This window comes from Lynx rufus, unplaced genomic scaffold, assembly GCF_022079265.1.
Source record: "Lynx rufus isolate CCGP_SWC_20201006 ecotype Redwood Valley unplaced genomic scaffold, mLynRuf1.p SCAF_4, whole genome shotgun sequence".
Classification (NCBI taxonomy): domain Eukaryota; kingdom Metazoa; phylum Chordata; class Mammalia; order Carnivora; family Felidae; genus Lynx; species Lynx rufus.
In genome coordinates, this window is record NW_025814856.1 from 130731943 (window position 1) to 130757723 (window position 25781).

Here is a 25781-nt window from a genome sequence, read left to right on the forward strand (position 1 = left end):
GAAAGAAGTTTAAGCTTCACCAATGCTGCTCCTGACCAAGGGAAATATGTACAAGTTCAGCATTTTAATTACCTGGCTTCAAAGGGTACTGTGGCAACCAAATAAAATAATTCCATTTTCTAGAACTTTCATGTAACTTTTATGTCTGGACTACAGTTAAAGTGGACAAAAACATTTCTGTATTTTTTTTAAGTATATAAGAGTAGTTGAACTGAGCAATACCTCCTCCTGTGTTGTATTACACATATTAGCCACGAGTTTTTGCAGTGACTAGATAACTTGAATTGACACGTGGTGTAATAAAATGGACAAATTCTGTAGAGTAGACACAGTGAGTATGTGGGTCTCTTTTATAAGAAAAAAAATACATTTTGGATTAAAATCAATTGCTTTTGTCTTGTTTTTGTTTCTAAATAAAGAATAATTTCTGGGAAATGTCATCTGATCAAGTGTCATTTAAATGACAGCATTTTTTAAAAGTGTTTTTCTATAATGAAATTTGGAATGCTAAGACACTTTTATTGGGTTCTGTAATTACATATTTGTAATGTACAAGAATGAATTTAGGACATTTTATCTGTATTGAAAGGCAATAACAACAACAACAACAACAACAACAACAACAACAACACTCTATTTAACCCTTTATTGACAGAAACAAATCCTCAGGGATATCATGCAATCACTTAAATACTTTCTTAACAAGCAACTTTTGGAGTGGATTTAATTGTTAAGTTCACATAATGTAAATCCAATATCTGAGGAACTGAATATTTTATTTTAATAATTAGTAGTACCTCAACTGTAAGCTGCTTGCTTTGCAGAAAATATTGCCAAATTTTGGCAGGACTTAGGATTTAGGTCTAATTTTCAAATCTCTGATTCTGAATATTTAATGTCCTTCACTGCAGTAAGAAGAAAATGATATAACAATTTGCTGTGTTTCAAATCTAACAACCAAACACGTTGTACAAGAACCCAAAAGAGGGAGGTTTATATACTTGCATAGCAACTTACCTGGTTGGTGCTGACTTGAAATCTGCTATGATCAGAGTGAAGGGTTCTTTCCCCAGGATGACCATAAGTTTTAGAATTTTAGAAGACTAGGATATTCCAAGAGTAGGATTTTAAAATTTTACTTTAAACATATTAGATATTTGGTAGAGTATGCTTATCAGGTTCAATTTTATAAAATTCTCCCTTTTATTTTGTTCACCACCATACAAAAATGACATAAATCAGATGATTCCAGAGTGTAACAAAATTTAAGAGGATAGTTTTGATAATAAACAGAAAAAGCTTCAAAGACTAATTTAGAGTAAAGGGAAAAGATTTAGTTCTCTATGACTATATTTAAGACACCTAAAAAACACAGCTTAAAAAAAATCACTGAAGTGCCAAAAACATTACTAATCACTTAAAGATCTAAAATAGGAAATATAAGGATTTCACTTGGAGAAAATAACCAAAGTCTTTCAGGGTTTTAAGTCATATTTCCAAACAAAGACCCACAGTCCTAAAAAATAAATGCATTTGTGTACAAAAAAAAATCCTGAAACAATAAAAACCTTCTAAGATAATAAGCCATACTTTTTATAGGCAAATCGCTTACCTCTACAAAGCAATAAGGCTTCCGTGTTAATTGTTGCTTTGCCTGTTCATAATGAAGTGTTTAACTTTTCTTACAATAGCTTGCTGCATGTTATCAACATGTCACTGGTCTGTGAACATTTCCAGCCCGTAGCCATATCAATTTATTTGTTAATGCAGACATTTGCTTTTATGATAGCCTTGACAGTTTCTAATTAAATCCTGCTGTTTTTGACAAAGTGGAAGGTAATTGTTATGAACTCTTTAAAACAAAAGGACAAACTGTGTTAATTTTAACACATCGAAAATATAAAACTTGCTAATTCAATGTGTTTCCCAAACACAAATTTTACAATCTGATGAATCACTATCAGACAGAGGCTGACATTAGAATTTATCAGGAAGGCATGCTCATACATCATGAGATGTTTCAGCACCATGGACAGAGCTTTTTAGAGCCAGGCTATTTGTCAAAAATATAGGAGCTGAAATATGACCTATTAGGAGGCAGGTATTGCATAGGTCAGCAAGAACTTTCTCAGGTATCTTGTATGTTTCTTTTAAACCTATCTGCCCGAAGAACTATAACAAACATAGCAGAAAGCTTAAAATGCATTTCAAGCTACATTTTTCTTAGAAAAATTGTAGCAAATAAGCACTCTGAATAGTTACCTAACAGTGGACAATGAAATGAAGTATTTTTGTTACAGCCAAATAAATACAGATGCTCAAAGAAAATTATGATCCTATTTACTTCCTTAAAATTTAATCTAAATTGCCAATGAGAGTAAAAAGACATTTGCTTCAATAACAAGAACAGCATTTCCTTCTAAACCTCACATAAAATTAAGCACTAGTCAGAATACTCAAAGCATGTAACTTACACTTTGGTGATACTATATGGATGCAATGGCAAACTTTACCTATAACAAATAAAACTCTAAAGTTTATACCTCTGTGAATGTCAACGGATCTTCTCACCTTGTATGGAGAAAAACACTTTTTCACAAAAATATTTAAAAATTTTTAAAATTTGATTTGAGAGACAGCACATGTGCACAAGCAGGGTAGGGGCAAAAGAAGAAAAAGAGAAAGAGAGAATCTCAAGCAGGCTTCAGGCCCAGCACAGAGCCCAATGCGGGGCTCAATCCCATGACCCTGGGATCTTGACGTGAGCCGAAATCGTAAGCCGGATGCTCAGTTGACTGAGCCACCCAGGCAACCCTTTACAAGAATGATTTTAAAATAATTATATGCTTTATAATTTATACTATGTAATAAAATTCAAATCTTCTGAAGATAAGCATGCCCCGTTGAATACAAGTGACGTATGAAAACAATGCAGAGCAAAATGTGTCTTTGTTAGCAAAGGTAATCAACAATATGCTGCCAGTCATGTGCTAACAATTTTGCCTAGAAAGAAATGAAATCCATTTATGGTGTCTCTATCTATCTTTTGATACTTGTTTTAATTCTTAAAATTTTATTTTAATTAGATAAAAGGTTTTATTTTAATTAGATATAATTTAAAATTATAATTCCTTAGTCTATTTGTTAAACTGTAATTTTTTTGGTTACCCTCTATAAATATTTACTGTATGGCTATTCGTCACTGGAAAAACAGAAGTGAACAGGACATATTTCCCACCACTTAAGAGACTTATATTCTACTGGATTACATACTGGTTATATATCACTGCTTTCACAAGTATGTGTTAATTAGGTTACCTAGTAAGAGTCCCAGTTTCAATCTATACTTTCACAGAATAACAATACTCAAAATATCATGTTTTATTCTTGCTCTAAAAGGTTTTACTTATTATACTTTGATATGAGAATTTAATTCAAATTTATTATGGGCTTTAATGCACACACACACACACACACACACACACACACACACACACACCAGCCTGAATCTATACCTCAACTGGTTAAATCAAGAGTCATGTCTACCAACTATGAGCAAAAAATTTAAAATTTTATAGATTATTCTTTCACATGAAAAAATCAGAAGAGATATGTCATTAACTAATAAAGCTAACAATAAAAACAATGAAAGGTTTAAAACTATGTGTTTGCTAAAGCAAGGGAAAATTCCAATGAAATACCTCACAGCTGCCACCAGTGTCAGGAAAAAAATCTCATTATATCACTATTAAACAAAATCTTCAGCTTCATCCCAATGTTGGCAGTCTAGGAGATACGTAATAATGAACAGTGATTAAATTGCGGCTGCATTTTCTTTGATCCAATCTCCCTGCTCGCTCTCTCTCTCTCTCTCTCTCTCTCTCTTTCTCTCTCTCTCTCCCTTTCTCTAATACTCTCCTTCCCACACAACAAAGTATAATAAATAAGTATACTTCCCAACAAAGTATAATAAATTAGTAAAAGTTTTTTTTAAGTGTATAGTTGCCAGATATGTTTACTATATCAAGCATCCCAAATGGTCATAAACTACAATGATCTCTTCCACCACATTCTCAGATGGTAATATTCTCACCCTTAGTTCTACAGTCCCTATTCTATATCATTTTACCCTGACTAATACATTGTTAACTAGGTCATTGCTTGGGATCATGGCAGTATGTTAGTGGAATGAAAGAACCATGCCTAAAATCAAAATGCACTAATCAGCACCATGGAGCTCTGGAAAAAAAACTGATTCCAGTTTCAACACAATAGTGGCTGCTTCTGTGTGTTCATTTGTAAAATGAGGGCTCTATCTATTATTAAGGGTGACGACCACTTTGATTCATCTTATTCCTCTGAAGCAAGGGAAAAATTAAAACACCATTTGTACACAGGAATAAAATGACAAAATCAGAGTTAATTCTGAAAGTCATAATCCATATATCCAGTCCTAAGAAAAATCATTAAAAGATAAATGTTTAAAAAAGAATATTGCAGTGAAATATAGATTATTTCCAAAATCTATCCTAAACATTTTATTAATTATATAACATAGGTGCCCTTGAATTGAGTAGTAAGCATTCAGTAGGCTTAGGTAAGAAGATCATATGAACCAGAACACAATTCATTTTTATTCCTACTGAAAATAGACAGGCCCACAGAGATTTGAATTTACTATTCTGATTCACTTTATATACACATCAGAGGGCTCCTAAAGCTATCTTTGAAATTAGCCATACAGTCAATACCAACTAAGGGGTTAGATACATCACAGATATATCAATACAACTTTCTCTTAAGAGCAAACTGAGGTATTCAAATAAGTAATAAATTCAGAGAAAATACCATATATGATTTCAAAATAATTGCAGAGTGGCCCAAAGTAACAAAGCATAGCACAGAGAGTTATGGTTGACCTTGGCAAGTCTTTCAGAAGAATGAACTATAACGGAATTTGAAGACCTCATGGCATTTTGTGTGTTTATATTTATCTTTTCCGACTCTAATATATCATTAAAAAAACTAATAGTACTATGTGACCAATGTAAGGAAAATCCAGCTTCTCATTAAAACATATGGTTCAGTGTTTGAAGTTATTGATTCAAAATCCAATTGCAATATCCATTTATAATGTTTATTAGCCACTGGAACAAATAGTGGAGTAAGCTTAGGACATAAATTGACCATCCTAATCCTAGCATTGAGAGCATGAGAGTATAATAATAATAATAATAATAATAATAATAATAATAAATCTGTCATTTGTGGTACCAGATTCAGGGCTGGTAAAGACAAATAGTTCTTAAACCATGAGAGTTGCCACTATTAAAGCAATATGGTCAAACACACCAAAGGAGTTCTTCAAAAGAATACTTTATAAAGATGAAATTTATTATTAGAATTCAGATCAAAGTTGGATACCTCTGGCAAACATCCTTGTAATAATAGTTTCAGAGACCAGTCATATATTCAATAAAGAACAAGAAAACGTGTCTCCAAGAGAAGTTTAAGTCATCTAGGGTCCCTTTTCCTGTTTACTAGTCAATTAATCAATAAACCAACATTCCATTATATCATTTTCATATTAAATTATTTATTTTACCAGAGATTAAAATACATTTACAAACAGAATGCATGAATTTATATAACTATGAAATTTTAACTATCCAATTCAAACCTTTGAGCTTAAAACTCCTTCAAACAAGGGTTATGATATAGAAAAGGAATAAAAATAGAAGAAAACATTCATTTCTTTCTATGAACAAAATCTTTATCTATAAAAATATATAACAACAGATTGCACTGAAAAGAGGAACTACATCAAAAACAACTGTGTGAGGGTGAGGGAATTTAGGGTTTCTGTCCAATGGATTATTTGTGTCTCAGTACAGGCTCAGTCCGAAAGTGATAATATAATGCTTGAGATATTTTTCTGGCACATAAAATGCTTAGCAATTAATATATTATTAACATATTATTATAGTTTAATAAATATGCATTAATATATACTTGAATAGCAAGATGAAAATTAGGAAGGAATAAGAGAAATATTTACTGAATGCTGAGCATGTGCCCAACTAACAATTTGCTAGGGTCCTAAGAAATCTACTCCGATTCTTAAGGAGAAAGGATATGGAAAAAAATGAACATTTACCATCTTAGTATGTCAGGTATACTAATGAATATGCTTACTCCCTCTCTTGTCTGTGTGTGTGTCTGTGTGCCTGTGTGTGTATATATATTTATATACAATATATATAAATTCAATTTTTATGAAATTTCCAGTAGTACAGTATTCACACTCTCATTTTATAGAACGGCCTCAGAGAAGTTGAGTAATTTTCCTTCCTAAGAGAACAATATAATAACAGAGCAGAAAAACCAAATATACAACATCATGGCAAATAATAACATTCAGGTACTTGTTTAAGCATGCACAACCCACAAAAATAACTATCAGATAAAATTTTGGGGGAGGAACAACCCATCAATAATATGCCAGATTCATTAATTATGCCTATTATCTTCTATCTATCTCCATCAACATGTTTCTTTATAACATTTTAACTCAGTTTTGCATGAGGAATTAAATATAAAGGGACCCTATCTGTCAACTTCCAGTTAGTATTTACCCAAGACAGAAAAATGAGCACTCGTTTATCAACAATAACAGCGACAAAAACCTGCACATATTCTTACAAATAAAAGTTTTAAAGTAAGTATATTCACGAAGTACTCACTGGATGCAAAGCACTTTTAGGGACTTTTAAAAGACTTTCTTGTGATTGTTCCCATGCATCCATTTCACAGTCCCAATGTATAAAGCTCTTGTTTTTCAATCCCATCACAGAAAAGTACAAGATGGTCAATTACCTGTTTAACCCTCTTTCTGACTCCCAGATGATAATATCATATACAGTAACTCTGACCTTGGAAGGAGAATCCTGCTTTAAAAGTAAGGATTGAGGGAGAAACATTTTTCTTTCGCTGCTTTGCCATCATCCCCATCCTTGCCAGTACTGGAGCACTACCGCCATCATCTTAAGAGACTCAGCAGTCAGTGTGCTCTGATGGAGTTAATCTTTGTTGGATCGCATGTCTTGTGTCATAAACCTTGGCTTCTGAGGAGTAAATTTATGAAATGGAATTTGTGTATTGGTTCTGAGGAATTCTAATAAATGAATTTCGCTCTAGGAGAACGGAATTATTTAAGAGAGGTTAGATGACACAGTTTGTTGAAAAATGGGACAACAAAAAATATTAAATGAAAACTTGACACTGTCAAACTTATCAATGTAATTAAGATGTACAGATGCCTATTTGGAAGTTCATCATACATACTTTCCAGGAGAAGAAGCAAGGTAGTTTGGTAAAACAAAAAAACAAAACGAACACATCCACAGGTTAATAAGTTTCTATGTAATTAAACTGGCATGAAGAAATAATTTTAAGTGTAAAGAACGTTCTCAGTATTCAGTGAATACTAAATTTTACTTGCAAATATTTGAAAGTCACTATGGTAAACCATGTTCTAATTCCAAATGATATGCCCACCTTGATTATTTTTTAATGAATCATTGGTATGGTAGAATTCCTTCTGAGAAATAAGATTTGGAAAATAATACAGCAAAGTTACTGAACAGAAAAGCAAGAAGTGGCCCATGTTTTCATTCATCCATGAATTTTATCCATGCAGTCTTCATTTACTGAGGATCTACTAAGTGCTAGACACATTATTAACTACTAGAGATTCGATATTGACTGTGATAGACAAATTCCCTGACCTGACAACATTTATCATCTATAGGTAGGTGACAACAAGTAAATCTAGCAAATGCAGTGCAGGTTAATAAAAACAGTATAGGCATGAGGATAGCTTACATGTATTTGGGGGATATAGGTTATTATAAAGGACCTCAGAAAGGATTCTGACAACTAAGACTATCTTTACACGATCTTCCAATTAAAGAGCAGAGGAATGCTGAGATAAGCTAGGGATAGTGTAGAGATGACAATAAGCTAAAGGATTTGAATAGCATCAGAGTGCTGTGTAACTAGGAGAAAGTCTTCAGGAAGGAAAAAAGCTAGAGTTGGCCTCAGAAAGAAAACTGGAAAGATGGGTAGAAATCAAACCTTATTTGTTTCTAACAAATATTTTGGCACACACTACTATCCAAGAGAAAATGACAAGGTCAAATTTAAAACACCAGGACTAATTTATAAGGCTACAAATACTAGTTCTCCATCTTTCAATCTTGTCTCCCTCTGTAGCCAAACCCTAATCTCCCATCGTATCCCTAGTCATCCATAGCTGAACATATGAGAAGTGGAAAATAAAAAAGGAAAGTGAATTAAGCACACTCTGTACCCCACCCTCTCAGTCAGGTCTTCCCTAGTCTGAAACACCATGCGTGCACACACACACACACACACACACACACACACACACACAAACACTCAAGACCCTCACAAGCATACACTCAGACACACAACCTTCATGCTCAGTTTTAGGAGAGTTCATAATTTGCACATTATTTTCATTTCAGATATTTTGAAAAATACATCTCCCATGAAATCACAGAGGGTGAAAATATTACTGCAGCTCTCCACTCTCTCCCCAAAAGGCAAATAAATGAAAGAGACTGTAGGTATTCTGAGAAGTTTGTACATAAAAACCCAAACGTAATATAAAATTAAGGTCTATGTCTTTGAATTTAAGACTAATCTACTTCAATTTTCATTGCCAATTGCATTTCTCTTTAAGAAATTTCACGAATATTTTACATAGACTTTAATAAGTATATAAGTACAAAAATAGATACAGGAAAACCAGGGGGAAAAAAATATTGTGTCTCATTTACATGGACTATGCTTTCTACAATACCAGACACAGTTCTAATGAGATCTCACAGGTATCACTTTCTTCAGATAATAGAAAAAAAGAAATTGTCCTGTATCATTTATATCTAAGTGAGACCTTGAACTCAAATTAAAATAGGAAAGAGTATTTGTAGAAATACTGATTCACACAAATAGGATACTCATTCTAGGTGTTCTCTACTTTCTCACCACTACACTCTCTCAAGAAGAAAGGTTTCATTAAGATTGTTAAAATGAGGGAGTGCCTGGGTGGCTCAGTGGGTTAAGCATCTGACTTCGGCTCGGGTCATGATTTCCCAGTTTACTGGCTGGAGCCCCGTGTCGGGCTTTGTGTTGACAGCTCAGAGCCTGGAGCCTACTTTAGATTCTTTGCCTCCCTCTCTCTCTGTCCCTCTCCCGCTCATGTTCGCACTCTCTCTCTCTCTCTCTCAACCCCTCTCTCTCTCAAAAATAAATAAAATAAAAACATTATTTTAAAAAAAGATTGTTTAATATGAGTATAATATAGGTTTGCAGAGTAAAGAAGTACATTGTAGCAAATAATTTAAGGGTCAGTTTTGAAGATGTACTTAAAAATTAATAAAGGACATAAGCATTAAGAGACATAATAAACATAATAGAACATAATAAACAATAAAAGATAAACATTAGCATAAAAATTTGTAGACACTTCTATCAAGTTTTCTCAATAATGTTTTGAGAGAACTGTGATATAATGACTATTAAATTAGTCATTTCTCAATTCTTCAATATCTTGTTGAATACACTGTTGTATATTTTCACCTGAAACCAAGAGGGCAATTCCAAATAGAAAATAAACTGGGTAAAAGCACATCTACTTTCTGAAGATACTTAAAATGGCAGTATCTGAGTATGCTCAGAAAGACTTCTACAATGTCATGATGCTAGCTGCTAATTTGTGAAGAGAATGTCAACTAACGATGGCGGATGCGTTTGTTTCATTTCACCCTGGTATAGACAATGGAGAAGGGTCAGAGAGCTTTTACAAAAAATGATTACATTTTGAAATAAGCGTAACAAGAGAGTGGCCTTTATTTTATTGATAAGAGTAACTCTGCCCCAGTACTTGGCTGCAGGATTCAGGTCTACTGTTGTTCAGTGTGAATACTTAAAACACCAGGTAAGAATATGTAGATCATATCAAGGCTGTCATTTCATTCTTGAAAAAACAAGTTAGGTTTGAACTTCACAGAAGCCAGAATATATAAAGTACTAGAAAGTCTGATATCAGGAGCCCAAGACTTGGAACTGAAATTAAAACCTTCAGCTTATGAGGATGCTATAAAATTTTACTGATTACACATCTGTAAAGTATGTCTTAAGATATGACATTTTCATACCCATTATATCTGGTATTTGAATATATTATCCATAACTACTCTGTGATGTCAGGAAAACTGTGCTAACCTACCTTGATGAATTAATTATTGGTCACGAGGAAGGAAATATCAAATAAAATTACCATCAGACAAAGTTTCAAACCTGTTCAATCTTCCCATTGCTCCAAAGTGAGCACTGTCAAATATCTGTGGATGCCTTTCCCAGGGGCAAGAGACTTATCGATAAAGATTTTTGCTGTATTGGGAAAAGATAACCCTGTGATCTTTAAATAATCTGGCTACAGAAGAGTTTTTATGTTAAACCTCTCCTCAGGGCGCCTGGGTGTCTGAGTCGGTTAAGCGTCCGACTTCGGGTCAGGTCATGATCTCATGGTTCATGGGGTTTAGCCCCACATCAGGCTCCGTGATGACAGCTCAGAGCCTGGAGCCTGCTTCGAATCCCATGTCTCTCTCTCTCTGTTCCCTTCCCCGACTCATGCTGTCTCTCTGTCTCTCAAAAATAAATATACTTAAAAAAAATTTAAAAAAACCCACAAACCTTTCCTAAAGTCTCCTTGACTTAAAATCCCCAGATTATCATCAAGATGTCACATTACTCTCTTAAAACACAATGTTTTAAAATATAATTGTATATTATTTTATCTTAATACATTTTATTGAACATCATTATACAATATCAAGAAAACACAGAAAAGAGAGCTTCACGTTCTCTATGGTCCCCATATACACTCTTTTAAAGCCTACGATTTTGCCTTCCACAAATTCTGTATTATCCTGGACTTTACTACCTTCACTCTTAGTCCAGGCTAGAGCTTTCCAGACTTTAAAAGTGGCAGATGTCCAATTTCAGAATGAAAGAAGACTTCAGTGCTCACCCGACCATCTCACCAAACCCCTGTATCTCCCAACAACATGGTTAACTGATGTTACCATCCTCTACTGGATCAGTCCCTTATATGTCAATCTATTACATTTTTGAAAACTCTACAAGTAAACAGATTGTTCCATTCATGTTAAACTGAGCATTTCCTTCTTTCCAATCTACACCAGTTTCATTTCAGGGAACAAAAAGAAAAACGAATAAATGTAATGTATATACCATAGAGCACCTCTACAAGACCACTATGCCATCATGTCCCTATGTCTTTGCTCCAAACTGAAGGAATCCATGTCCTTAAAGCAATTCAGGTCACTCTTCTCTGGAAGTGACTCAAGCCATTTGAGTCTCAAAATATAGGACTGAAAACAGAATGCAACCCTCTAGGTGTGCTAAAATCTAATCTCTTTATTTGGTTGGAGAGCAATTTAATCAAATTCTTGCACTCTTTTCAAATGAAAACAGCCAATTCTAGGCAGATGAGGGTCATTATATTTGATGCCAAATCTTGTGGTTAGCAGCATCACCAATACCATCATCACCAGCAGTTAATAAATACTAAGTCCTAGAATACATATACATTTGTTTAACCCCTATGAGGAAGATTCTTTCCAGAGCATATTTGTATTACAGGTGAGAAAAGTTCATTTTAGAAAGTTTAAGCAACTTACCAAGACTTCACTAGTTAGTTTTTATGTGCAGTGATGAAATGGACTTGGACTTTATGTAAAACTAAACTGACTGGTTTTGTTAGCTTACTAACACCTATAATAAACCTTGGAATTTATCACATGAACTAATACGACCTCTTAGGTAAATGTCACTCAGCAGATAGTAGGAGTGGGTCTTATGGCAACTTAATTAGCACCAGCAGTTAATCATGAGAGCAGCTACTCAAAAAGAAAACTAATACAAACTCTTTCCATTTGTCCTGGTTATTTTATTGCTTAACTTAATAACAGTAGTCAATCCCCACCATGAGTTAACAGGATGCAGAGGAGGAGAGTATAGATTAGAATAACTAAAGCTTGTTTTCATTTAGCGATTTGGCTTCTAAATTTATTTTAAACTGTACTCCACATTAAAATAAATTTGGTACATTGTAACACACACACACACAATTTAAGTTTCATGAAAACTCTGGGCAATGTAAACTCATATTATCTATTCTATTTTTTTTAATGCTGGATGATCTATTAATTGATTTCATTAACTACTAATAAGTCATGATCTGCAATTTGAAAAACATTGAGCACTTACTAGTACAATCATGGTCAGAAATGAAGCAAGACTCAAGAAATGGCTGTGCAAGTGCCATTTAGCATCTCTTCTTTTGTCTGAATCAGTTCAAAGCTTAATACTGTTTCTCTTTACTCCAGGAGAAAAAGGGAAAGTAAAAGAGAGGAATATATGACAAGAGCAGGTAGTAAAGTGGTACCACATGAAGGAATAGAAGAGGGTGAGCTTGATACGTATACACTGAGGCTTAGGAGAGCTGAATAACTTGCCCAAAAGAAATTATTGGATTTCATACCCTAATCTGTATGACTCCAAAATTCCTAATTTTTTAATAGCTTAGAGAATGGACTACAGGAATACAATCAACATCTCTAGAATGCATCCATCTAAAGGTACCATACTAAAAACTTCTCAAAGGATAGAAGAAATCTTATAATAATTAAATCAGTAGATTTTCTTGTTATAGATTTCTAAGCAAGAACCTCCATTGGTAGATTCCATGGCTTTCAACTAGGAATGTTTTCCTGAGTTTCATTTAAAGAAAGAAGCAGTGAATAAGCTGTCACACAGCCTTCTTCCCTATGTCTCTGTGCCTCTATGCCCAAATCTCCCTCTGCTCTCTCTTGTAAAGGCACCAGTCATCGGACTAATTTCAGTAGGACCTCATCTTAATCTGATTAAATCTACAAAGACCCTACTTCAAAATAAGGTCATATTCACAGGTAATGGGGTTAGGACTTGACTATGTCTTTTCAACCCACTACAAGCAGAAAGAAATGCATAAATCTAGGATGTCAACCATAGAGTTCCAGTCGAATTGGAATATTGTGAAGATGGCTCAGTTCAAGTGCTAATAGCAGCAGAGTATGGATGGAATGGTGTCAAACTCCCTCCATCTCAGTTCTTTGAAAATATTTACAATGGTATAACAAAGATGCAAGCACATATAAAGTAAAATTAATTTTCAAGAGGAATTTGTTCTTTGTTCAATTTATAATAATTACCATTCTGGAAGAGCCATTTAGATGTCTTCAAAAAAATTTTTTTCGGGGTGCCTGGGTGGCTCAGTCGGTTAAGCGGCCGACTTCAGCTCAGGTCATGATCTCGGGGTCCGTGAGTTCGAGCCCCGCCTCGGGCTCTGTGCTGACACCTCAGAGCCTGGAGGCTGTTTCAGATTCTGTGTCTCCCTCTCTCTCTCTGACCCTCCCCCGTTCATGCTCTGTCTCAAAAATAAATAAACGTTAAAAAAATTTAAAAAAAAATTTGTTTGAAGTAAAGAATTTCTTAATAAGTGTTTATTTAGTTGCTTTCAACTCATTTCACCATTTCCTAATCATAGCAAAAAAAAAAAAAAAAGATGTCAAGCCAGAATTACAATTTTCCATTATGCAAAATAAAACTTACACAGAACACTGGCATATTGCTTTATACACTTAGGAAGATCAGTTTTTTTCTACTTCCCACCTTCAGACATATTGCTCAAAGTAAGAAAAGGCGAATGTAATCAAGCTTGATACGCCAAGAAGCCAAGTAAATGATAGGGGAAAAAAAAATAATCTGATTTGAGCGATAAATACATTAAATCACCACTTCAGTGTTATGAATGATAAAAAGCACAGAGTCAAAAGCAGTTCAGTTTTTATTTTAAGTTTTTTATTTTGAGCAAGTGAGCAGGGGAGGGGCTGAGCGACAGGGAGAGAAAGAATCCCAAGCAGACTTCATGCTGCCAACACAGAGCACTATATGAGGCTCAATCCCATGAACTGTGAAATCGTGAACTGAGCCACAATCAAGAGTCAGACACTTAACCGACTGAGCCACCCAAGCGTCCCCAGTTCAGTTTTCTTAAAACAAGGAGTAATTCAACAGGTTTACCACAAAATAGAAAACAGTGTTGAATTTTTGTGAGACCTTTAGTACGAATGAGTTAAGAAATTATACTTAAAATCTCACTTTGAAATACAATTGGAAAACAGATTCACTACACTTTTGTATAAAGTAACCTTAAAACAGAAAAAGTTAGCTCATTCATTCTTCTCAGTTATTTGGAGGATATGGATAATGTCACATTGCCTAGAGTAATCTTGATGCCTTTGTTCTACTGCAGGAAACAAGATCCCTCCAGCTAAAGGTTTTCCTCTGCTTTTGTCTGTTCAGCACTAACACAACTAGGGTGACGGTCTCATAAAATAACTGAAGGCACTCAGTCTGTCCAATGACTTGGCATCCCTCCAGCACTGGCACGTTGTGCCTTACATTAACTCCTGGGGCCACAGGACCAAAGTAAGAAGGAAACAGTGTGCCTCCCTGTTTAGTTGTGGTAGCTATGTTTTATGACACAGGCAATATAATTCATTGTTTCTTATTTAACTGCTTAACCCATCTTAAATTTTAATTGCCACCCACAAACAAACAAATGGCGTAACTGGTTCCAAGTTATGTGTAATTTATAGATACAACCCTGCAAAATGACTTACAAAAAATGAAAACGGTCCTGTGAAAAAAGTAGAACACAGCTAAAAAAGATTAGATATCAGGTTCTCCCAACATGTACTCCTCTTATTTTAATTCATCTCATATTCCATTCTTACAAACCAAAAAGTATAGTGAGTTGCTTTGCCAATGAAGAATGCCAGAAATTTTGTGGTCACTTGCCTGAAATAGCTTAGCATTTGTTCATCTTCAAATAATATAGCTTCCTTGTAAAACCCTTTGAGGCAAAAGAGACCTGCTTGTATATATATCCTAGGAAGAAAAATTACTGAACGTTATGATACATTCAAATACCACAAATACAACAGGAAAAAACGCTGCTAAATATTTTTCAGTTAGCATCATTTTTAAAAATTTCTCTACTTAACCCTTTATTTAAGTCTTTTTAGCTATTGTGAGGCTAAATGACCAAACCAATGAATAATATGTCCATTTGGTGTCAAGTATGTCAGCAACAGATAAACCAAGGACAAACTGAAATTTTCATCTTTGCCCTATTTACGTTGTACAGTGAAGAAACGCTATTGGATATGAGCTAACAAAAAACTAAATGAAGACAGAGTTTTACTCCTCTATGAATCTCAGTGGCACCCTTCCCCAAATGCAAAAACTCTCAATGGTTTTCTGAATAGGCAATAAACTAATAAAACAATGGCCAGAGACTGGAATAGGTTGATATTTCTTTGTCCAACAGTATTTACAAAGAAATTAAAATGTTAAAAGCTTCAGGACATACAAAGATGGACCAGATATGCACCTTTCCTGCAAGGGTGGAGACAAGTATACATGGTAGGGAAAACTATGCAGGAGGAAAGAGAGATAAGAAGTGTTGTAGCAGTTAAGTACCTTGCAGATGTATTTTGTGAAAATTCCAGATAATAGTCATTAACCTGATTCTAATATGCAGCTTAATTATATCCCCTATCTAGAAAGTTCTTTTTATAATAGAAGACATATAAGTCTCTTTAAAATAAAAATAGCAAATAATAATAATAAGTAAGTAAATAAATAAATAAATAAATAAATAAATAAATAAATAAAAATAGCAATAAATCTCCATTTTCTGAAATGGAAAAAAAAATTTTCTCTGAATTAAAAACCTATTTTGAGCTAGGGAAGGAAACACCTATTAAGATATATTCACCGGCTGAAAATGTGGTTCACCTTGTGCTGTTGACATAACTACTTCTTCAAAAACTGAAACTCTAATTTTATTTCCACAGTGTCTCATCTACGAAATCCATCACAATTTTATTTCCATTTCCTAACTATGTTGTTTGCTTGGAGTACAATGAACAGGAGTGGGGAAAACAGGAAAGTGGACTAGAAAAGAAAGAGGAGAGACACAAACAGAGCCAATAAATCCCTAACATTTGAGACACGAGACTAAAGAGTGAGGTAAGAAAAAAGGTACAAACAGAATTGAAGCAAGGGATGGTGGCGGTGGGGGGGAGGGAGGGGGGAGACAGACTGAGATGCAGGGGCATTGAAGAGAACAAAGCTCTCTATGTCCACTGGAACGAAGTGTTAGTTCATTTGTCCTCATTAAATGTTAGGTTGTGTCTATTATCACTTGCTCTCTACTGCCCTTTAAAAACTCGGTTGGTAGGGGCGCCTGGGTGGCGCAGTCAGTTAAGCGTCCGACTTCGGCCAGGTCACGATCTCGCGGTCCGTGAGTTCGAGCCCCGCGTCAGGCTCTGGGCTGATGGCTCAGAGCCTGGAGCCTGTTTCCGATTCTGTGTCTCCCTCTCTCTCTGCCCCTCCCCCGTTCATGCTCTGTCTCTCTCTGTCCCAAAAATAAATAAACGTTGAAAAAAAAAATTAAAAAAAAAAAAACTTGGTTGGCAAAGGCAGATATGACATGAAGTGGCAATGACCTGGCTAACACCAACCTTTTGGACAGGATCATATATTCCTGAGACCAGGTGAGTCAATACTACATATTTTCTACCTGCACATTCAACCTTCAGGGTTCTGAAAAGTGATGAAATTCAGCGTGACAGCTATGTACCTTTCAAAAATACTATACTTCACTTAATTTGTGTTCTGTTGAACAAACAATAAAAATTTGCAACACAAATAATGAAAAAGCTAAGAAATATAGTTGGGCAGGGGTTAAATAAGTTAAGAAGGCCAAGGCATTTTGGCCAGACGGCTTTTTGCAATTTTGGAAATATCTGAACTTCTCACAAATGTCACAGGGTATAAGAATTGAAAACATTTCCATCTGCCTTAACTAAAAGAACTATTGCTTCTCATTTATGCTAATGGCCGTCCACACTGTTCTCCAAGTTATTAAGACTATTTGGCTGCTTGAGAAGAAAAATGGTCTATTTTTCACCTAAAAGGGTAAATTCTAAAGCTACTTGGGTAAATGGCTGAATGACAAAGCAAAGCAAAACTTAATACCATTGATAGATGTGCTAGAAATAGTCTCTTCTTGTCCACCATGCTTACAATAGAAGAAAATATCTGGCATATAGTATAGAACTTGAATAATAAAGTGGTGAAGAATCATGGAATATTATACCTTTTTTCATTATACCTATTTTCATGAAAAATATATGCTTAGTTGGTGGCAGAGCAGGACCAGCACCAGATCTTCTGACTGTTAATTCAATGGTCTCTACGCACCGCAATATCTATAAATTCTGGCATGGTTAGAACTGGAAGGAAGCAAGGACACACAGCTAACATTAACCAAGCTATTATTTCTGGTGTTCCCACCACATTCCATACCCATACTACTACTATTTAATGCTCAAGTCTTAGATATAATTGGCTAACTAGAAATACTGCTATGAAGAATGAGAACTCCATTCTCTCATACCTCTCCACCTTTTCCCATTTTCTCATACCTTTCCATACTTTCCTGAAAATATAATTTTATCCACTTTAAAGTAGTTTTTTGAGTAGACATACAGTGTTAGTTTCAGATGTACAACATAGTGATTCAACTTTTCTATACATTGTGTTATGCTCACAAGTGTAGCTACCATTTGTCACTATACAATGCTATTACAGTATCATTTCTTGTGCTGTGTCTTTTATTCCTGCGACTTATTCATTCCCTAACCATATTTCCTATATCTCCTACTTCCCTTAACCCATTTGTCCACCCTTCACCCCGCTTCCCTCTGGCAACCATCAGTTTGTTCTCTGTATTGATAGGTCTTATTCTGCTTTTTGTTTGCTTATTCATTTCTTATGTTAATTACAGTAAAATGATAACCCAACAGCCATGTCAAATGATGGGAAAGAAAAAAGGCTATAATATTAGCTTGCCCTGAGCTGCATGTTTTGCTAAAACTCTGTTCTCTAAATTATCTTCTTCATCGACTTTAAAAAACTAAAAATTAACTCAATCTGTTCATTAATTATGTAGATTTATGAATGCATTTATTACAATTTTCTAGGACTTTACTGTGGACATTGTGGATTTGGAATTAAATCCAAATTCCATAGCCATCTGTGTCAAAGAGGGAAAAACAATATGAGAATATTTAATCCACTATAAATTAAGGAGAACATAAAATAGGACAGAGCCCTCTAAACTTAATTATCAGTCATCCTTCATCTGTCTTTCTCATTCCAGCTCTACTAATTGTTATTTGAACAGCAAATAGCTTATTATTTGAAATAAGAAAGTCATGTATTATCTCTAGTATCAGAAGCCTGATGAAGTTGCCTGCACAATTCCTATACATGGAATCATTTTAGATATATGTTGAAGAAATCAGAAAAAGCACAGCAAGCTGGATTCCTTTTGATATTTTTCTTTCCTGAACAGGACTAACACATGACTCCAGTGAATATCTATTATGAATTCCCAGGAATTTGGTTAGAAAATAATTCACATTAAACAGAGATTCTCAGCATTATTAACAGAGACTGAGAAAGTGGGCCAGTATGCATGAGAGCATAAATCATAAAGGTCATGTGTGTTAATGAGAAAAAGAACATTTATTAGCTTGCAATTTCAAATATAAAGCCCCTTTCCTCAATGGCTTAAAATGGAACAATATTCTGTACCTGAGGACAGGAGAAGGCAATGCCCTCAATTAGATGAACAACTCTCCTGGCCTCAAAACTTTCATTGTTGTCATTGAAATTCATCATTCTGATTTTATTTTTAGATCGTGACATCTTTGTTGTTATGGACCAAAAGCAGAATGTAACCTGCCCTACACTACTACCTACACTACAGAGTTGTGTGCTTCTTTTTTTTTTTTTAAGTTTAAGAGATATACGTATTTCCCAAGTTTACAGTTACTCAGTAGCTGAAGTACCATAATTCTTAACTTTTCTGTGAGGTCCAATTAAAATTTTATGTGTACATGTTTGAGGTCAAAAAAGCCAAAACAATGTTTACAAACACACATACACACACACACACACACACACACACACACACACACACACATACACACACACACACACGTCATAAAAGAATCCATCATTAGAAACTGCTATTATACAAATGAGGAATAAGAAAAAGCATGGATATTAAAGAGGTAAAACATTCATTATATAATCATGTATATAACTACTAGGAAGTAACTTACTGTCCTGATACATGTTTGAGGATTCCCATTTCCCTAGCTCTTTCCCAGGCTAAATAAATAAATACCCATGACTACAGACCACACAGCACTGACTCATTCAAAACCTCCAGAAATAGCGTGGCTGGGTAGCTCAGTCAGTTAAGCCTGGACTCTGGATTTCTGCTCAGATAATGATCTCACAGTTCGTGAGATCAAGCCTCGCATCAGGCTCCATGCTGACAGTGTGGAGCCTGCTTGGGATTGTCTCTTCCTCCCTCTCTGGCCCACCTCCAATAAACAAACAAAAAAACAAACAAACAAACAACTTTAAAAAAAAAACTTCCAGAAATAAATTCATAATACCATGGCTACCCTAAAAGTACTGACAAGATACTCCCAGTAAAATTGTTGCATTATATTTTTTAAAAGAACTATAGAAATGTTCTATCCCATCCACATTTTTTTATTTTTAATTTTTTTTAACGTTTATTTATTTTTGAGACAGAGAGAGACAGAGTATGAATGGGGGAGGGTCAGAGAGAGAGGGAGACAGAGAATCTGAAACAGGCTCCAGGCTCTGAGCTGTCAGCACAGAGCCCAACGCTGGGCTTGAACTCACGGATCGTGAGATCATGACCTGAGCCAAAGTCGGATGCTTAAGCTACTAAGCCACCCAGGTGCCCCTATCCCATCCACATTTTAAAAACTCACTTGGTGGGCAGGGGGCACCTGCATGGCTCAGTTGGTTAAGCATCCAACTTTGGCTCAGGTCATGATCTCATGGTTTGTGAGTTCAAGCCCCACTTTGGGATCTGTGACAGTGTAGAGCCTGCCTAGGATTCTCTTTCCCGGCCACATTCCTTGCCCCCTTCCCACTCATTCTCTCTCTCCTGTCTCTCAAAATAAATAAATAAACTTTAAAATAAATAAAAAGTCACCTCAGATCATTTTACAAATACTTATTTTTTAGAAATTTATATTCCTTTACCTCCAAATATTCTCTCTCACTAAGGTCAAATGAAGTCAAGAGAAGGAATAATACCTTTAATGAAAATGGTTCTCACAACTGGAGGACACAAAAGTAAATTGAAAACACACTCAATAACTGACCCTTTCATCAGGGCCATTATGAGACTCTGGATATCTATGGAGCTACCTACTGGCGGAAAATGTATTCTCATTTTAAATGGTAATAATAGTAATCACTTTGTGCCTTAGAGAGAAACCAACTCACATACTATATATTTAAAGCTACTCTTAGGCACAAACTACTGATCTAACCAAAGCTTTAAAATAGTTTTTATTCTTTCTTTATCCTGTTCCATTTTGGAAAAGGTTTTTTTTTTCTTCGTTAAATTATTATTTCAACTTTAGTGTCATAGTTTATACACTGCAACCTTGTCAACTGACAAGATTTACGTGCTGGACTAACAAAACCTCTGTATTATAAGGCAATTTTACTTTCAAGGCAAACCCACCCTGTTATGACGAAATCTACTACATTTACGAGACAAAAGCAGAGCCAAAACTATAAGCGCAAATAACACTTCTTTATGCATCACCATGTGCTAGATTCTCCCTGAATAACTATTCCTTTTCCTACAATACTTCTAAATCAAACAATGCAGCCACATGCAATTTAAATTTCAAGCTAGCAAATATTTATTTAGTGCCTCTTTGCCAGGCATGATAGTAAGTAGTGGGAAAACAGCAGTGAGCAAGATGGATCACTATTTCTGCCCTTGTGGATCTGAGTTGAAAAGCCATACAAGCTGGCAGTGGATATATTTGGAGAGTTTGTTAAGAGAAAAATCCCATCTTCCATAGAGAAGCTGATGATAATACTGACTGGCAGACTAACTCAAATACAACCTGTGTAACCCAAGAATCACCCTTTCCCTTGTATTCACATAGCTTTTACTTTTTTCCCCCCCTTTCTTACCACCCAGAATATCACTGTTTATTTGAGGGTTGCCAAGGTAAAATATCTGAAACCCACAGAGGATGGGAGTTCTGGAAGACATGCTGTGTACAAAAACAGCAGATAGAAATAAACAATTAACTGGGTACCTTTAAGAGAGGTGATTCCCAAAGGTGAGCTATAGCCCTCTCAGATATTTATTGACCATTCATGTGCTAATAATGAACAACAATGTTCAACAAAACACAAATCCTAACGGTATATACAGTCTTGTAAATGAGAAAGAAATTAACCGATCACTAAATATAAAAACTCATGGTGACAAATGCTCTGAAGGCTAAATAAATGTGAGATCTTGTTTCAGAGGGACCCGATCTGGACTGTAGTTTCGATGAGGATTCTCCTGGGTAAGTAGTGTTTAACTTGGAATATTAAAGATGGGTACGTAGAATTGCTAAATGAAGAGAATGAAGAAGAATCTTCCGGGCAGAAATGTGGATAGCATGTGCAAAGAGTTTAGAAAAAGCAAGGCGGGGCCAACAACTAAAAGCAGGGCCAAAAACTAAAAGCAGGGATGACAGCGCATTGTGGGTGGAGGAAAGGAACTAAAAGTGTTAGGCACTTACATAGGCAGGCAAGTATGTCAAGTAAGGCTTTGGGTCTTATCCAATAAGAAGGTGCTTTGCTAATAATGCACATATTAGATCTGCAAGAAATACAGGGAGTGCTTCTGAGGACAGAAACTAAGAGGCTCTGGATGGCAGAAGGAGAAAGGAGACTTACTGTTCACTGCACTGTCTGTTCTACCACGTGGATTTTATATCTGTACTTTTTTATTATCTATTTAAAAGAAAACAATGTTAAATATATTTCAGTCACTGGCTCTACTAGGAATAATTGATTGGAGAGAGAGTGAATGCTAAGGGAATAAACAGGAGGCTATTGCTGTGGTTTGGGGAGGCCTAGGGAACAATGGAGATAGTAAAAAACCAGAATGATGACAGTTTTAGAAGATAAAATCAACAGTTCGTGCTAATGGATCACATAATGGAAGTCAGAAAGAGAATCTGTCAAAAAGGAATCCTAGACCTCTGACTGGTACCTGTATGGATGGTGGTATCATTCGCTACAAGAAAACGCTAAAAGACAGTCAGGTATGGGCTGAAACTCTGCTTTCCACAAGCATGCATCTGAGGTACCTTTAATGTATCCAAATAGAGATGTCACGTATAGATAGTGGGAGCTCAAAGGAAAGAGCTGGGCTAAAGCCGGATCTTTGAGAGCTATTAGCATATAAATTGTAATTAAGTCATGAGTATAAATGATACCACCTAGAGTGATCCCTATTGCAATTTGTTTTAATGTATTAGCATTAAATTAAGAATATCTATCTCTTCTCTCAAATAATTAAATTTTAATAATATATACTGATCTTGGTGAAGTCGTATCAAAAGTAGAGGAAAGAAAGAACATATCTAGGATACCTTTTGAGCAACAGAAAATGGCACACTGAGTTGACTCAGCAGGGGACTGACATTTTGGATGGCTCAATCTAATTATAAACAAGTTACAGATGGCAAATATCCATTGTAAGTGGTAACAATAAAGAAATCCCCTAGAATAGATATATGAATCAGTTGGACCACCAAAATAGGAATTGCCAAATAAGATGATGTTACAGGAATGGTATGTCTCCTAAAAGAGTCATTAGATGAACTTTTCCACTCACTCTCAGGGTGTCACCTGAGCGTCAGGTTGATTGCAGAGTTTGATAACCACAGACACGAAAACTAAGTGAAGGGATTGTTAAAATCATGCATCACTTATTAAGAAGCCTAATTCTGTGGAGCAAAATTTGGGGGAGTGGTAGAAATGATGTGTAAAACTCATGGTCAATTAAAAATAAATTAATAAAAAAACAGGTTTACAAAGAATGGCTTTGGAAAGTGTGCTATTAAAACAAATGGTAACGGGTAGCTGCTCTCTCAACAGGTTGGCTCTATTCTTCATTCAAAGTCAATTCAGTTGTAGTTATTGGAAAATATGGAAGCCAGAACATAGACATTCCGACTTGCTAAGACAGATTAAAGGAATACCAACCCAAAATATTTTTTTCTAATTTTTTTTTAAAAAATCAAAGGAAAAAAAACTTATTGAAGAGAGGGTTCAATGTGATACACCCACAGATGAACGTATTAGCTAAAAATGTCTTTAAAACATTAACGAAAAACATAACAACTTGAAATTCAAAGTTAGCGGATCTGTACCATACTTGTTACCAGTTACTGTAACATACCATTTTATGAAAAGTAAGGCAGCAGAAGAACTAGTACATCATGTCAACATGCATGGGGAAAATCAGAGAACATGTTGGCAATACCTATCACTCCACATAAAAAGGGATTCTCCCCTGTGGGTCACTTCTGCACATGCTTCCCCTGGGCAGCAGCTGTTCCCTCTCTTTTGTAGTGTTCAGAGGTTCAGAGACACCAGTCTTAGTCCTGCACTCAGAACTGAAACCACTCCAGAAGCTTGAGCCATCCCTAGGCCAACTGTTCAGTTTGGGTAGATAAGAGAAACACTGGGAATGGCGAAGTAGACCCACACGCTGACTGAAAGTCTCCAAACCTTGGAGCAACCAAAACACAAAGAATTGTCAGTATGAACTCTCAGAGTTCAGAGTTTCTAATTCTAGAAATTAACCAAAGACGCACAACAATCTGAGAAGCATTTACTGAATAATAAATGGGTGAATCTTGCTAAGATCAGAGAGGTTCAGCCTAGAAAATAATCCAGCATTTCCTGAAAAGTATAATATAGAGTTATCATATGATCCAGTAATTTCCTGAGACCTGAAAACATAATGCCCACATGAAAACCTCCATGGTTTTAAATGGTTCACAGCACCATTATTCACAATAGGCAAAAAATAGAAAAAGTCCAAGTCTCTATCAACTGAAGAAAAGATAAATAAAATTTAGTGTGCCTATGCAATGGAATTTTATTTAGCTATAAAAAGGAATAAAGTTCTGACACATGCCACAACATCAGGAACCTTAAAAAGATGCTGAGTGAAAAAAGCCAGTGACAAAAGACTAAACACTGTTATGATTCCACTTATATGAAGTGGCCAGAAAGGGCAAATCTATATAACCACAATACAAGTAGATTAGTGCTTGCTAAGGCTGGGGGGAGAACCGAATAGGAAACAAATGTACACCTCAAGGTGTCCCCTTGGGGTGCGTGAGTGGCTCAGTTGGTTAAGTGTCCGATTTCGGCTCAGGTCATGATCTCATGGCTCATGAGTTCAAGCCCCGTGTCAGGCTCTGTGCTGACAGCTCAGAGCTGGGAGCCTGCTTCGGATTCTGTGCCTCCCTCTCTCTCTGCCCCTCCCCAACGTGAGCCCTGTCTCTATCTCAAAAAATAAAATAAACATTAAAAAAAACTTTCTTTTAAAGACTACGGGTGTCCCCTTGGGGTGATTAAAACACTCTGATATTACACAGTGGTGGTAATTACAAATGTGTGAGTATGCAAGAACTGAATAATATATTTTAAAAGTGTGAAATATATAGTTTATGAATTGTATCTCAATAAAGTTATTTTTAAAACATTTCAGTAGATGATAATTTTTACCTGGAGCAAAATTATCACTTAAAGAAGCCACATTAATGTAAAAAAAAAAACTTAAAATAATTTCTGTATTTTGAGCTTAACAGAGACTACCTGACAGGCTACCTCCATCTTTAATCATTCTAGAAATTACTTCTGGGAATATGATCTCACAAATGCAAATAGTGGAGGAGTGTGTGTGTGTGTGTGTGTGTGTGTGTGTGTGTAGAGTAGTGTTATTACCAAATGCTTATGTTAGTTTATTTATTATCAAATGCTTATTCTCAGGGAGTTCTAAGTATTTCATGTGGAAAAACTCATTGAATTCTCAAAGCCACTCTGGAGGCTGGTACTATCATTAACTGCAAAGAAAAACTAAATAGATTAATGAGGCCAAGGTCACAGATGTATGTGATGGAGCTGAAATTCAAACCTAGGCTGACTGGCTCCAGAGTCTTGTGCTTTGAACCACATGCCATGCTGCCTCTGGAATAAAAACCTTTGAACAGCACACTAACAGCAACACAATAAGTAGTTATGTTAAGGACATCACAAATATATACCAGAGGGAGAATTGGGAAAAAAAAACAGAAACAATTTCTTAATGTTTTGTAAATAGGTTCTTAGAGCTTGGGATATGATTTCCAGTTAGAACATCATGTTGGAACTCAGAAAAAATAAGATGATACACTCTGAAACACTATTAAATGACTCAGCGTGGCTCTAGAAATGAAAACACTGATGTTGAAGATGAACATAAAAAAGTGAAACTTTATTTATGAAATATAATAGGAGGAAAAAGAACTACTTAACAAATTATATATGTTTTAAATAACTACTATAACAAAATT

General features: G+C 35.3%; 1 protein-coding gene across 1 annotated transcript in view; it reads right to left on the reverse strand.

Annotated features, from left to right (window-relative positions):
• Nucleotides 1-25781, reverse strand: part of IMMP2L (inner mitochondrial membrane peptidase subunit 2) — an 878078-nt gene that overhangs the window by 446220 nt on the left and 406077 nt on the right. The gene's annotated exons all lie outside the window — the stretch shown is intronic.